The sequence below is a fragment of the Mustela nigripes genome, chromosome 1 (assembly GCF_022355385.1).
Source record: "Mustela nigripes isolate SB6536 chromosome 1, MUSNIG.SB6536, whole genome shotgun sequence".
Lineage (NCBI taxonomy): Eukaryota > Metazoa > Chordata > Mammalia > Carnivora > Mustelidae > Mustela > Mustela nigripes.
The window spans coordinates 141145747-141162584 of NC_081557.1; the positions used below are offsets into that span (position 1 = coordinate 141145747).

At 34.5% G+C, this 16838-nt stretch overlaps 1 non-coding gene across 1 annotated transcript; it reads left to right on the forward strand.

The window, feature by feature from the left end:
* Positions 1-16332: 16332 nt before the first annotated feature.
* On the forward strand, positions 16333-16496 carry LOC132008466 (U1 spliceosomal RNA). Its single transcript, XR_009401642.1, has one exon. It is a non-coding gene; the product is annotated as a U1 spliceosomal RNA (small nuclear RNA).
* The last annotated feature ends 342 nt before the right edge of the window (positions 16497-16838 follow it).

Genomic DNA, 16838 nt, shown 5'->3' on the forward strand with positions numbered 1-16838 from the left:
ACATACATTTATTTTCTTAAATACTATGTGCTTAGATATTCATGAAGCTTTAGATAAAGACAGGGATAGTATTCTGGTGTTTTTTCTAAAGGAAATAATATTAAAACTGTATCATTTTAATGTACAACTGATTCCTCGGAATACAATACAGTATATTTAAAGTGTCTACTTCTTTCTATTAAGCAGTTCCTCAGCATTTTAAAATTATAGTGTTGTACTGCAAGCCATATTTTAAATATATCTGGACAGAATCTATATTGAATCTTCTTACAAGACTTGTGGTAGCTACTATTTCCATAGAATGTGATCCACTGATTAATAATAATTTTTAACCTGATTGTGACTTTATATTTTACTAATTAGTGCTATCTCTCATATTTTCTTATTACATATGGTTACTCAAAGACTTGCTTAAAAATAAAATCCTAATTATTGAATACACTACAAGGCTGTCACTACCACTACTGATTTTGTCAAAAAAACTAGAGCTTGAATTTTGTATTAACATAAAGGATTTCATTTGCTTCAATTTCTTCTCCTTCTAACCATGGTCACTCTACTTCATCGTTTCAAATGATGCCTCTTGAATACAATATATTTTTTTCACTTCTATACCTTTGCTGGCAACTTTTTTTTTCTGTTTGGGGTTATTTATTTAGTTACATATACTTTTAAAACTGATTACTGCTTCAGTAATTAATAATGCAAATGACAGAAGTGAAGCTATATGGGTTTAGGTATTCGAAATAGAACCATCTCCAACTACTACATATAAGAAAGTTACTATTTAGGGTGCCTGGGTGGCTCAGTGGGTTAATCCTTTGCCTTCAGCTCAGGTCATGATCCCAGGGTCCTGGGATCAAGGCCAACATCAGACTCTCTGCTCAGCAGGGAGCCTACTTCCCCCTCTCTCTCTGCCTGCCTCTCTGCCTACTTGTGACCTCTCTCTCTGTCAAATAAATAAATGAAAAATCTTTAAAAAAAAGTTACTATTTAATTTCAAATAGAAGTAATATAAACATCTACGTGCTTAGTTTTCTTTACAGTTTCAGTAGCAAGATTTCTATGTCCCACACTCCTACACCAAAATGCCTTTCCTTCCTTCCTTCCTCCCTCCCTTGCTTTCCCTCTCTCCCTTGCTCTCTCTCTCTCCCTCCCTTCCTTCCTCCTTCCTTTCTTCTCTCCTTCCTTTCATCTTAAAGTAGTCCCTAGAAAAATATCCTCAACCAATATGTCAGTGAGTCTGCACTAGATGGCTGACCTAACTCTTCTTTTCTATGCCAGCTCCCATTTTTTGATATGTTTTGTAGGTAAAACTTATTGCCCAGTTTCTCTGGCTCTCTTGAAGAGGAAGCTTCGTCCACAGTTATGATATAATGCTTTCATACGCTTGTAGCTTTATTTTCTCATGGTCCAAGAGACTAACGAGCTCTATGCAGAACTCGAGAGAAAGAATTCCTTCATAACTCTGTGTTAGGGCTGACTATTGAGCCCTGCTTTTCACCAACATTTTCCATCAATTTCTGTTGCTGAATTCTATTACTGTGAACTCAAATCAAAACCAGGTAATTCTGTGGGGAAAAAAGGTCATTTCTTTCTATCCTCTTGAAATTCTTCCACATTTTTTTCCTCACACTTCTCTTTGCTCTAGAAATTTGATAATTAAATAATCCACACATATATATAGAAACATGTGTATAATTATGAAGGTGTACCTTAACAAAAACTATGCCAACTAAAACATTAGATACTAGCCACATATTGAGCTTGAAATCTGCAGTTAATATGTGCTGTAAGTACAAAATAAACTATATTTATGTTTCTTAGTACCAAAAAAGTAGAAATTTTAGAAATCTCTAATATTTATAATGTTATGTTCTAAAATAAACACATATTGGGTATATTAAATTCTATTACTAATATTAATCCCTGATTTCATTTTAGTTTCTTACTGTGTTTACTAGAAAGTTTGTACAAACAACTATGTTTGTAGTGGACTATCTTGCTGTGAATTCTTAATTCTTTTTTTTTTTTTAAGATTTTATTTATTTATTTGACAGAGAGAGATCACAGCAGGCAGAGAGGCAGGCAGAGAGAGGGGAAGGGAAGGAAGCAGGCCCCTGCTGAACAGAGAGCCCGATGCGGGACTCGATCCCAGGACACTGAGATCATGACCTGAGCCGAAGGCAGCGGCTTAACCCACTGAGCCACCCAGGCACCCTGAATTCTTAATTCTTAATACTGAATAAAGATTTATGTTTATATTGTCTTTCTTTAATAGTCCCATTTATTTTCAATGGTAGTGTTGATTTCCAAATAATCCAATGTACAAAGGTCACCACAAATAAGGCAACTGATCATTATGATAGGTATTTGGAAATATCTATTTTTACATAATTGTTATATCTATTGTTCCTCCTCGGTATGGGGCTTATAGTTCTGGCTTAAGAGGGATCTAGCTATCATTCTGATTGCATTGGTTTATAAAAGAAAACTTAAATTATTATCTGTTTGGTACTTAGTATTCAATACCAATAAAGTCCTGATTCTGTTAAATAATTTATTATTAACCGAAATTGAGGATGTATCCACACAAATGATATGTCTTATGGTAAAAATATTGCAGTTATCAGTAAAATAAACATTCTCTTTGCATATCATTTGTTTAACTTATAGGATTTTAAGATAAATAAATTAAGTAATATATTCAGTATTATACACACTTTCTTATGAAAGTTACATGAAAAATATACAAACACAAGAAAATGTGTCTTTTGACTATGAGTATATATGGATTATTTATCTAAAAGCATTTTTATAAATTGTTTCAATTGTGTGTTATGGTACAATGTATTTTGAACAGCTTTAATAACATTATGGACAGATGGTAAATATAAAGAAAATAGAAGTCAGGCTTAAGAAATATTATGAAAATCTAACTGAATTTCAGATTATTACTTCAAATACATAAATAAGTTTTCATAACAGCAGTAGCAATCATAAATGATAAATACATAGTTCATATTTTTAAACACATGTAAGAACAAAGATGGTACGTTCTTTCATAAACAGCTAACAATTTTTCATTTATATGCCATTAAGCTATAAAACACTATTTTCTAATGTTTAAATGTTATTACCGATTATTGAAAACATCATTTTCTATAATTTATGTTGCTGTCTAGTTATATAAATTTTGTTACTTTTCATATATCTTACCTTGTTACCATTTTATAAGTAAGATTTATAAATGTGTATTTTATTATAGAACCTGATGACCAATGCAGTATTTTAATATTTAAATTTTTAAAACATCATCTTGTTTCAAAAATATCTTATCGCAAGAGTAAATACATTACTAAATAATTTCAGTTTGTCTCTACATTGCAATTATAAATTCAATGAGTTGTAAGAAGAACAAAATACTGACATTGGATTATATGAAAAATATGGGTAATTAGTATGAGAATAATTTCAAGGCAGCATATTATTAAAGCATTTGACTTTGATACTCTTATTGCAACTCCAGCAATTATTCAAACTAATTTCATATAAAAATTGAATGTATTATGCGGTATGTCATATGAAGAATATGGAGACTCTTCAGTCACTCTTGCAAATTGGATTATCTGAGATACTAGACAATTATTACCATTATATAAAAAAATGAAAGCATTAATAAAAGGCAACACAACTATAAATGTTAGCTTGGTATTATTTTCTATATAGAGACTTGGTGTCCAATGGAAATATAATGTGAGCCATAAATAAGAACTACATATATAATTTTTAATTTTCTAGTAGCCACATCAAAGAGTTAAAAGAAACAGATGAAGTTAATTTAATATTTTATTTATTTCCATATATCTAAATATTATAATTTTAATGTCCAATCAATATAAAATATTAAGTAGATTGATGACACTTTTTTCCTCATACTATTCTTTAAAAACCAGTCTGTTTTTAATTTTAAAATGCATTTCAGTTTGAACTAGCTGTATTTCAAGTACTCAATAGCATCATGTGATTAATGTATCAGCCAGCAAAGTTTTACACTTTAGATATCTCAGTGAATAAAGTATCTAGTGTTACAAAGTAAATGTTACCGTTGTGATTTATCATACAAATTCAGTCTGGCTTTTCCTGTTGTAACCCAACAGATATCTGGGAAAATATTCTTTTACACAACCAGTCTTGATAAAATATTAGGAATATTTTCTTTTAGGTTGTCAAATTTAACCAGCAGTAAGCAGATAATAACCAGGAAATGCACTGGACACTAGAACTCTAAGTATAAATAAAGGGCTTTTTTTATTTATCAGCTGATATGGGTCATAAAAGAATATGTTCAATGCACTAAGAAAGGTGCTATGGTGTTAAGTACAAAATGTAAAGTAAATACAAAAGCAGAAGAAAATGATTTTGGAAGGGGTAAAGACATAGATTAGATAATTTCTTATAAAGAATATCTTAGGGGCGCCTGGGTGGCTCAGTAGGTTAAAGCCTCTGCTTTCGGCTCTGGTCGTGATCCCAGGGTCCTGGAATGGAGCCCCATATCCAGCTCTCTGCTCAGTGGGGAGCCTGCTTCCTCCTCTCTCTCTGCCTGCCTCTCTGCCTACTTGTGATCTCTGTCTGTCAAATAAATAAATAAAATCTTTAAAAAAAATAATATCTTATTTGAAATAGTCCTCAAAAGGTTAAAAAAAATGCAATAGGCTTGATCTAAGTCTGTTCTCACTGAGCTCTGAGAACCCTGTACTGATTATACTGGGGAAAAGTTATGTAACATTGAATATGGGATGAATTTTATCTGCAACTTCAAATAAGTTCTCCATGATAACAGGAAATCCATCTATGTTTTTGCAATCAGCATTCAGTTCTCCACACTGTCTTTAAAGCCTTCAAGTTCCTGAACCCTCAAATTTATTCATTAACCATTCACAAAGAACATTATTCCCTTCTGAAACAACATAGAAGCCATAAGACAGGAGTTACTTCACAGGAATCTGCAAATATTACTTGGAACATATACACACAGTTATTTTATTTTCTTCCCCTTTTATTGTTGAAAACTTGTCCCTTTTCCTGTCTATGTCTTAGCTCTCCTACTTTGCTACTCTGGATCATTTAACGTCCTCCTTTTTTTTTTTTTTTTAGGATCTTGTTCTATTAATTGTATGCTTTTTATCCAATCTCTTCTCTGTAACTATCTTTTTTCTTTCTTGTCTCTGTATACATTTAATTATATTACATTTCTCACATCTTAAAAACAAATAAATACAAAATATTTGCTTTGGTCCTAAATCCCTCCTTACACCCAACATTCTTTAATGTTCAACACTTTATTTTTTTTTAATATTTTATTTATTTATTGGAAGGAGAGAGAGAGAGCACAAGGAGAGGGTCAGGGGTAGTGGGAGAAGAAGCAGACTTCCCACTGAGAAGGGACCCAGATGGGGAGCTCAATCCCATGACCCTAGGATCATGACCTGAGCCAAAGGCAAATGCTTAACCAGCTGAACCCTCCAGGCAATACTCTAAAAGGAATTTACCTCTTTGTTATCTTCAGTTTTCATTTATTTATTGATAGACTCTCTTCTGCCTTATTACACCATATAAAACCTTCTTGCTGTTGGGAATTACTACTACTTTCTTGCACATAATAAAAACCATTCGCTATCTTCATTATTTCCTTCTTTCCTGAAACGTTGTCTTCTCTGCCTTTGCATGGCTCCTATATTTTTTGGCCATTCCTCTCCTCTCAGCACTTTCTGCTGGCTCACTTTCTTCCTATAACCCAAAGACATAGCTACAGTTCAGGTTTTCTCTCAGACTAATTTCTCTCTTCATACCACTTCAGTCTTTATCAGGAATTTATACAATTGTATATCTTCAATTACCATCATTCTTCAATGTATATTCTTATTGCAATTCTTATCTTAAACACCTAGATTATATATAAAACTACCTAAGAGATCTTTCCTTGAATTTCCTGTAGTCAACTAAATTTTATTTTCCCCAAATTACTTGTGCTCCTGGATTCTTGATTTTGCCTTGTAAAGTCATGGTTTAGTCAGTTCAAAGGCAGAATAACATTTTTTGGTTTCTTTTGCCTTTGACTTTTCACTCTTCATCTTGATCTATGTTCTTCAACCTTCGACCCTAGCTAGTTAGTAAATATAAGCTATTTTTTTTTTGGTACCCAAATATCTAAGATTATTATTTAGTTCATTTTATTTACAATGTCACTTTTCTGGTTTAGGTGGATAGAACCAGATTATTAACTTTAAAATAGTTGGGATGTGGACAATTCACTGAAAGGGTACATGTTATAGGTAACTTTTGCTTCTATTAAGATAATCCAGGTGAGAATGTGATATCCTCCCACATTTAATTTTCCAGAAGTATGTCACACATAGCTGAATGGGATTAGGGAAAATAGGGCAGTTAATGTGAGTAGATCAACCCGTAAAACCTTTCTGTCAGTTTGCATTTGTGTGTATGGGTATGTATTTGTGTTTGTCTATAGCTGTATATAAACAGGTTAGGGATAATACCATTACATGAGGAAAAATCTGGTTGATGACTTCACACAGTTAAGTGGTAATTTTACTATTATATGTATTATATATATTCAAATAATACCAAATTGTAGAAGGAAAATTTTAGTCTCCTCATGTGTTTTATTCTCAAAGATGGAGAAAAAGTGGTGCAAAAATGATACATAGATGATAGAAAGATAGGTTACAATAATGGAGTGATAGAGGGGAGAGAGACAGAAATAAAAATAGAGAAATTATCAATGTCTATTCAAGTAAAGATAAGTTGTGTCTACTTTTATACTTCTTTCTCTAATTGAGTTTTTGACTACTTTGTCCTGTTTCAAAAGGCTGTATAACTCACTCAGGATCTGTTGTTTATCAACATTCCTAAAAATATCAAATAATTATGATGATCATAATAGTGAATGTAATAACCATAATGTGTTTTTAAATATCCCATCTTCTAATATGCACTGCAGTTTATACAGTACCCGTAATTTTTAGTATAAAATTCCATTTCTATATATTCAAAATATATAGGACACAAAAGTGTACCAATGGAGATGTACACATTAAATCTATATATCAAGTAAATGTGCATCATCCTATATTTTCAGAATTTTCAAAAGGAAGGGTAAAAGATAATAAACAAAGTGTGAATAAGAATTCTTTCTCTAGTGTAAAGACTTTAAGTTAAAAATTAATGTGGTAATATTAAAAATGATATAATTAATTCCACTTTGAAATATCCACCTATACATAATGAATCTGGGGATCTCAAAAGTATCAAGCAAAAGACGAGATTATTTTAAGATGAAAAAGTCAAGAGGACAGTATTTGGAATTGAATTATAACTACTTCTTCATCAAAAACTCATCTAGAGTTAAAAACAATTTTTAAGCAACTGGAAGATTAGTAAGAAAATGTACTCCATTCCATCTGAATATCACACAAATAACATATTTATATCCGAGGATCAAAATAAAGTTGTATAACATTGTTTTGCTTAACATTTTATATTAATTATTCTTCACTTACATGATATTATACTTTGTATATTTTTCTGTTAATAATTTATATGAGAATTAAAATACTGTTAAAATTTACATTTCATAGTTACACTTCTTTATGTTCTATGATGAATTTACACTTTATTTTCGAAACACCTTTAATACAAAGTAAATGTTAAATAATCAAATTACACACTGATGTTAATATTGATAATTAAGTATTGGTATTGGAATTATACTTTAGCAATGCAATAACTAAATAATGATAATCATGTTGGAAAAAAGAAAAGATAAAAAAACAAGGAAGAAGAGAAAAGAGATTAAATATTATTTTATATTTTATATCATTTTATAATTTACAAAATACTTAAAAACTATTGTCTTGGTAGTCCTCTCAAAATAAGATTATTTAATATCGAATCAACCTCAGCAATCCTCTGGCAGTGTCATGCATTAACTTCCATATCACTGGAAATAACATCTGTTAAAAGACCTCAATGACTTTCGCCTGGCAGACTGACAATTCTTTTCCTTCCAATTCTCATTTTTCCCTCTAATTCATAATTTCCTATAATATTCTTGTATTTAGTTCTTGATATATATATCTAGAATCAAAATAATAAATAATTTTCTTCATCTACCTCTACATAGATGAACAACTATTTTAATAAGTTGTATTGAGAATAAAAGGAAGCAGTTATGATCAATGAATGCCATTATCTATCCATCCAATTATTAAGAAATCTAAATGGACAACAGTCAACTCCATAATGGGTCACAGAAGTGTCAAATAGGAGTCTTGAAGTAGAATCTCTATTACTTATAAATGATTATTGATACACTTAGGAGGAATGCCTAGTATAAGTACCAAACACATTTTGGAGCTAAAAGCACTTCACTATCAAAAAGATACAGAGGTAGAGGTAAGTAGATAATGGGGGAAAGAGAAAGGGAGGGGAAGGAGAAAAAGGAAAGGAAAAAGGAAAAGAAAATATGAGGAGGAGAATTAAAAACTTTCTAGAGGTCTCAATGAGAGATAAGGAATGAGAGAAAACAATTATTTTCACAAGGATACATCTTACTGGGAGAGTAGGAAGGCAGATTATTAGTGAAGGAACTAGTTGGTATGTTCTTTTCTTATTAAAAGAATAGGGATCACAGACTGGAAAGAATAGTACTTTGAATTATCATCAATAATAAGGCAAAGGTTCAAAGAAAAATTTATTCAACCCACCTTAGGTACAATAGGACATGAAAGAAATAATGTTAATTTACCATACTGTTCCAAAAATTAAAAGACTGAGGGGCACCTGGCTGGCTCAGTTGGAAGATCACGTGCTTCCTGATCTCAGGGTTGTGAGTTTGAGCCCACATCGGGTGTATAAATTACTTAAATAAATAAAAACTTTAAAAAAATGGAAAGACTGAACTTTCCTTCTAAAAGAGGGGAAAAAATTCCAGACCGAGCTTAAAAAATAACGTCAGCTATAGCATTTGCACAAAATGTCTTAAATGATGTAATAAAGAGAGGTTGCATATAAGGGATGTGGACATTTGGTATTTTTTGTTTCACTCGCCCCCATCCCATCAATTCTGTTCTCTCCTTGTATAGCGGGGACTAGAAGGGTAAAAACAAACTTTCCATCCAACTTGTGGTTAGAGTTCTGTTGGAAAACAGCTCCTGTGAATGAGGTGCAGTGGCACAGAATGAGAAGTGAGGCAGGTGCCATCTCCTTGCAGCCATGGTATCTGGCAAAAAAATTTGCATAGCTGTGAGTATTTGTGAGTAACTGGGCTCCAGTTCCAGGGTCTGTACACCAATCATGAGTGTAAATAGCAGTGTGAAAGTAGAAGCAGCAGCAGTTTGCTAGATTCCAGATTGCTACTGGGGTCGTATAACCTTGGAAACAACAGTCTGGTGGTAATTCCTTGACTTCCCCTCACTTCCCATCATGTTTAACTGCCAAACTCTCTTGAAATACCTACAGTGATTTTCTGCATTGAACTGTAATAGATACTGATGAGAAAAGAGAGACCGGAAAGATACAAGTGAAAAGAAAGCAATAAATATGGAACTAAACAGGATAAAGAACCATGTTATACAATGGAATTTTCATATTATTATACAAATTATTATATACAAATTACATAATGCAAGAATTCAAGAACGTGACGTCTGTCTCACTTCCAAATTCTGTGCCTGTCTCCCAAAGTACAGTAGCCACAAAGAAGACAAGAAAATGTGGTTTTACCTTTCCAGTCACTGCTACAGCAGGGGAGGACAGAATGGATGGGATAAAGTGTAAGTGAAACCAACAACATCTAATGAACTTTACGGTCCTTATATGAAAACTTTCTTTTGTTTTGTTTTGTTTTAAAGATATTTTCACCAATATCATATGGATCAAGTTCATTTGAACACATTTTATTTTAGTAGAAAAATTTAGAATTTAGCAGCATATATTTACATTTATATAAACTTCGTGGATACTAACACATTCAGATACACATATATGAAAACATACTTTTCTTTCATACATGCTTAGGAAGTATTGACAAATAATTCAAATATCTTTGTACTTGTTCACAATAAAATCTTTAAAACATTTCCAAAAATAATGTTTATAAGACCCATTATCTGCTCATAACATATTCCAATTAAAACACCGAAAACTCCACCAAAAAAACTATTAAATTTATAAATGAGTTGAGTAAGATCACAGAATATAAAATCAATGTATAGAAATGTCACATTTCTATATACTACTAAAGAAACAGAAATTAAGAAATCAATCCTATTTACAATTACACCAAAAATAATAAAATACATAAGAATAACTTAACCAAGAAGGTGGAAGACCTGCACATTGAAAACTATAAAACACTGATGAAAGAAATTGAAGATGACACAAAGAAATGAAAGGACATTCCATACTCATCAATTGGAAGAACAAATATTGTTAAAATGTCCATACTACCCAAAGCTGTCTATTGATTTAATGCAATCTCTATCAAATTATCAATATTCACAGAACTATAAAAAACAATCCTAAAATTTGTATGGAATCAAAAAAGAACCTGAATAGCTGAAACAATCTTGAAAAAGAAAAACAAAGTTGGAAATATCACAATTCCAAATTTCAAGTTCTGTTACGAAGCTGTAGTAATCAAGTATGGTACAGTATTGACAGAAAAATAGACACAGAGCCCAAACTTATGATTATACAGTCAATCAATCTTCAACAAAGGAGGCAAACATATACAATAGGAAAAAGACTGTCTCTTCAACAAATGGTGTTGGGAAACTGGACAGCTACATGTAAAAGAATGAAACTGGATTACTTTCTTACACCATACACAAAAATAAACTCAAAATGGATAGAAAACCTAAATGTGAGATCTGAAACATGTACATCTTAGAAGAGAGCACAAACTATAAGTTCTCTAACATTGACGATAACATTTTTCTAGATATATCTCTCAAAGCAGGGGAAACACAAGCCAAAACAAACTGTTGGAACTATATCAAAATAAAAAGCTTTTGCACAGCAAAGGAAACAAGCAACCAAACTAAAAGAGAACCTACTGGATGAGAGAATATATTTGCAAATGACAAATTCAATAATGAGTTGGTATGAAAAGTGTAAAAAGGACTTAGAAACTCAACATGCACACATACACACATACACACACGCACACACACAAAATAATCCAATTAAAAAGTAAGCAGAAGACATACACCAACATTTCTCCAAAGAAAACATACAAATGGGCAACAGACACATGAAAAGATGCACAGCATCACTCATCATCAGGGAAAGGCAAACCACAGCTACAGTGAGACATCACATCATACCTGTCAGAATGGCTAAAATCAAAAACAATAAACCACAAACATTCTCTATGATGTGGAGAAGAACTAACCCTCCTGCATTGTTGGTGGGAATGTAAACTGGTCAAGTCACTGTGGAAAACAGTTCCTCAAAAAATAAAAAATAGAACTATCCTCTGGTCCAGTAATCCCACTAATAGGAATTTTCCCAAAGAATACCAAAACACTTAATCAAAATAATATATGTACTCCTATGTTTATTGCAGTATTATTGGTAATAGCCAAAATAGGGAAGCAGCCAAAGTATCCATCGATAAATGAGCGGACAAAGAGGGGCGCCTGAGTGGCTCAGTGGGTTAAGCCGCTGCCTTCGGCTCAGGTCATGATCTCAGGGTCCTGGGATCAAGTCCCGCATTGGGCTCTCTGCTCAGCGGGGAGCCTGCTTCCTCCTCTCTCTCTCTGCCTGCCTCTCTGCCTACTTGTGATCTCTCTGTCAAATAGATAAATAAAATCTTTTAAAAAAAATGAGTGGACAAAGATGATGTATGTGTAAACACACACACACACATACATACATACATATATATGCATATATATGGTGGAATATTATTTAGTCAAAAAATAATGAAATCTTGCTATTTGCAACATGCATGGAGCTAAAGATAATAACATTAAATGGAATAAGTCAGTCAGAGAAATAAAAATACTATATGATTTCACTCCTGTGTAAAATTTTATGGAACAAAATGGAGGGGGGGGGAATAAACCAAAAACCAACTCTTAAGTATAGAGAACTGGTAGATGGCTATCAAAGAGGTGGGTAGGGGATGCATGAGAGAGGTGAAGAGCATTAAGTGTACACTCATCTTCATGAGCACTGAGCAATATATATAACACTGTATGTTAATTATACTGGATTAAAATATAAATTAAAACTTAACAAGTCAGGAAATAACAGATGCTGGTGAGGATGTGGAGAAAGGGGAACCCTCCTACACTGTTGGTGGGAATGCAAGCTGGTGCAACCACTCTGGAAAACAGCATGGAGGTTCCTCAAAATGTTGAAAATAGAATTGCCCTATGACCCAGCAATTGCACTACTGGGTATTTACCCTAAGATACAAATGTAGTGATCCAAAGGGGCACGTGCACCCGAATGTTTATAGCAGTAATGTCCACAATAGCCAAACTATGGAAAGAACCTAGATGTCCATCAACAGATGAATGGATCAAGAAGATGTGGTATATAAACACAATGGAATACTATGTAGCCATTAAAAGAAATGAAATCTTGCCATTTGTGACGACATGGATGGAACTAGAGGGTATTATGCTTAGCGAAATAAGTCAATCAGAGAAAGAAAACTATCATATGATCTCCCTGATATGAGGAAGTGGAGATACAACATGGGGGGTTAAGGGGGTAGGAGAAGAATAAATGAATCAAGATGGGATTGGGAAGGAGACAAACCATAGTGACTCTTAATCTCACAAAACAAACTGAGGGTTGCTGGGGGGACGGGGGTTGGGAGAAGGGGGGTGGAGTTATGGACATTGGGGAGGGTATGTGCTATGGTGAGTGCTGTGAATTGTGTAAACCTGGTAATTCACATACCTGTACCCCAGGGATTAAAAATATATTATATATTTATAAAAAATTAAAAATTAAAAAAAACTTAAAAAATAAATTTTAAGACACAGAACAAAGAACTTTACTATTTGGAAACAAAAATATCTATTCCTGGGGTGCTTGGTTGGCTCAGTGATTAAGTGTCTGCCTTTGGTTCAGATTGGAATAGAGCCCCATATTGGGTTCCCTGCTCAGCTAGAAGCTGCTTCTCTCTCTCCCACTCCCCCTGCTTGTGTCCCCTCCCTCTCATTGTGTCTGTCAAATAAATAAAATCTAAAAAACAAAAACAAAAACAAAAACAAAAAAAAACTGGAGGGGAACCTGGGTGGCTCAGTTGGTTAAGCAGCTGCCTTCAGTTAGGTCATGATCCTGGAGTCCAGGCATTGACTCCCACACTGGGCTTTCTGTGCAGTGGGGAGTCTGCTTCTCCCTCTGATCCTCTCCCCTCTCATACTCTCTCATTATCTCTCTCTCTCCCAAATAAATAAAATATTTTTTAAAAAGTCCGTTCCTAAATAACTTGTGCCCAAAATTTTAATAAGTAAAAAGAGAAGACTTAAATCATCTGGAAAGCTTTGAAGAGAGAGAGAGAACTTCATACAAAAATGTTTAATCACAAAGGGGAAACTAAAATGATGTGTAGACCTTAATCCTTTGCCATAAATGAACCAAAACTAAAAGTAAATGAACTTAAAGTTAATACTTGTGTTCATCCTTCCACCTACAATACTCTATTCTGCCTTGACAGCAAAGGTTCCTTCCTTCTTTCCTTTCTTCCTTTCTTCCTTTTTTCTGTTTCTTCCTTTTGGAAAAAACAATTTCCCTGCCTCAGACAACAGAGTATGATCAGTCTAAATCTGCAAACCTATGGGCTAAATATGATCCATCACCTGTTTTTATAAACAAACATTTGTTGGATCATTGCCAAGCTTATTTATTTACATATTGTCTACAGCCACTTTCACACTACACTATCTCCAAGGCATGCCTTTATATATTTATTTTTGACTGTTTCATGAAGTCTCTATTAGAATGTAAACTGAATGAAGACAAAAGACTATTCTGTATATTGTCATATCCTTGTTGCCTAGAACCTGGTAGGCATGCAATAAATCCTTGTGGGTCCACTTATATGCAGTTTTTTTTCTGTTTTTTTGGGGGGGGGTGGGGATTGGCTTTAATTTTTAAAATATTTACTTTTCTAAAACATCCATATAAAAGTTGGGAAGAGAAAGAAGGATGTCAACTAACTTACATCAAAATCTGGACTAAGGAAGGAAAAAATAGTGCCAAAAAAATCCCTGGTAGCCGGAGCAAGCTGCAGAGCTGAGATGGTCGCTGGTCACCAGAACCAGCAGTGTGGATCAGCCACATTCATGAGCACCACTGAGGTGCAGCGGGGACAACAAAGCTGCGGACCCCAATGATTTCTCCTTTTTAGGAAGGGAAAAACCAGAACACACTCTGAAGACACATTCCTGACAGCCTCCTGCTCCTCCAGGGCCTTCCCCCAGTCTCTGCCCCTGAATTCCGCAGTGACCACACTCCAGGTGGTGCCTTCATCCAGATGGTGAGGGGCAATTCAAAGTGTCAGGGTTCAAGCAAAGAGTGTAAAAACTCTGAAAACCACCTGTCTTACGGAAGCTTGCTGACTTTGTGCATGTTGACTGTGTGTGCCGTGATGCTCCAGCTCCACCCAGGAGCTTGAAGTGAGAAGCAGGACAACGAAGTGGCTTTGCCTCTACCAAATGCTGCAGCTGCAGACTAAGATGTGCAAGTCTTCTGACACTCAAACTTCAAACCACACTGCCCCACTGCGGCAGCCTTGGCAGGGTATTGAGGGCCGACAGTCTAGCAGCAGCTTGGCTTACTCTCAAAGGTGAGCTTCTGCCCCTTCTGCAACATCTCCCAGTGTTCCTGCTGGTCACCCAGGTCCAGCTTGGCCACAGGGGAAGCGGGGTTCACTTGGTCAGCATCAGCATGGCAGCCGAAGAAACAGTGCCAACTCCACCAGCCGCTGCCTGGGTCTGGGTCCCGACTCCCAGCTGCAGTGAGGACTCCCTCAGCCTTCACTTTGCTGGACACCGGGCTCCCATCCAGCCTCCCACCTAGCCTGGCGCTGGCCCATGTAGGGCCTTGCATAGCTGTTGTTGGAGGTACTGGGTTCCCTCTGCCAGCGTGGCTTTGTGCCTGCTTGGCCCCTCCCTTGCCACGGAGCTCCATATTCGCAATTTTACAATACAGTACTGTAAATGCATCTTCTGTTCCCCGTGATTTTCTTAACAAACATGTTTTTTTACTAGCTTACTTTATTGTAAGAATATATAATATATAATGTAAATATATCATACATTTATAATAAATATATAATACATGTAAAGTACAAAAATATGTGTTAACTGATTTTATGTTATCTGTAAGGCTTCTGGTCAATAATACACTATTAGTGCTTAAGTCTGGGGTGAGTCAGAAGTTATATGTGGATTTTTCCCTGCACAGGGGATGGCATTCCCAACATCCCCAATGTTGTTCAAAGGTCAACTATAATTAACGTAGGAGAAAACAAATAAAAAGAAGTTTAAATATTGAGTCATACCCCAATAAAATCTTCTGATTCCAGCAACCTGTTAACATACAATTAGAAGTTCTTTCTATTGCAAATATCTAGAAATGATACATACAATTCTAACATTTCCTTAAGATCATAGCTTCAAATAAGTGAAATTAGCTTAAACCCTTGGTCACAGGAACACAGAACAACAAAAACCAGTTCAGTTAGTACATAGTTGAGAGAATTTGCTGGCAAGTCTAGCATAGGACAGAGGACACTAGAAACCAAACGTCTGTGAGATACCACCTACATCGGGGAAGAACGTGAGACCTGAGCCCATGCGATATAGGAGTTGAAGTTAAACCCTCATATATAGCAAGAAGGCTTGACTGACTCCATAATTAGTAAAAGGGTGAACAAGGCAAAACAAAGAACTTATATATACACAAAGGAAAACGGCAAAGTCTTTTCAATCACCACTTGGTTTCCCGGTTGAAAAAAAAAAAATCTCCTTAGATAATTGGTAACCATGAGCTATATTAGACATGATTTTGAAGTTGGAATTTATGCCCTCCTCAAGGGTACAGAATGCCCAAGTTGAGAAGCTATCATAAAAATGAGCCCCTGAATAGTGATACTCCTAGTATACTCAGAAAAGCAAATGCAATCACTCTTCAGAGGCAAGTTCCTCTAGGGCTGAACAGAATCCATACATAAACTCCTCAGGTAAAACTGCTCCCGCTGTGACATTAAAAAGCACATAAGCAATACTTACCTGGCAGGGTAGATACCATGATTACAAAAGTGGTTTTCCCAGGGTGAGATTTATCCATTGCACTCTAGATGTGTTGACCCCTGCAATTTCTCCAAATGTGGGAAACTCAACTGCATGATTTGTGGTAGTGGGGGAGTATGTTTGCACTTTCCCCGAAATTGGGGGAAAAAAAAAAGCACATGAGCAAAAATCAGCATTCCCAATAAAGGGTCAATTTAGATTCATAAGGGTTAAAAACAACCCTTAAAGAGTGTGTCTGTAAATATATATAAAGGTGTGTGTATATATATATATATATATATATATATATATATGCATATGCACACATGCACACACAAACATATATATATTACATTTTTGTAATATTTTTATATTAGAATATGAACTTTCTATTCATTTTTTTAATTAAAGAAGTTTTTAATGTTTCATTTGGAACCTAAAGGAACCAAAGCCAAAAATCACAAAATGTCTCCTATTTAACTAAAACCCAGCATCAGT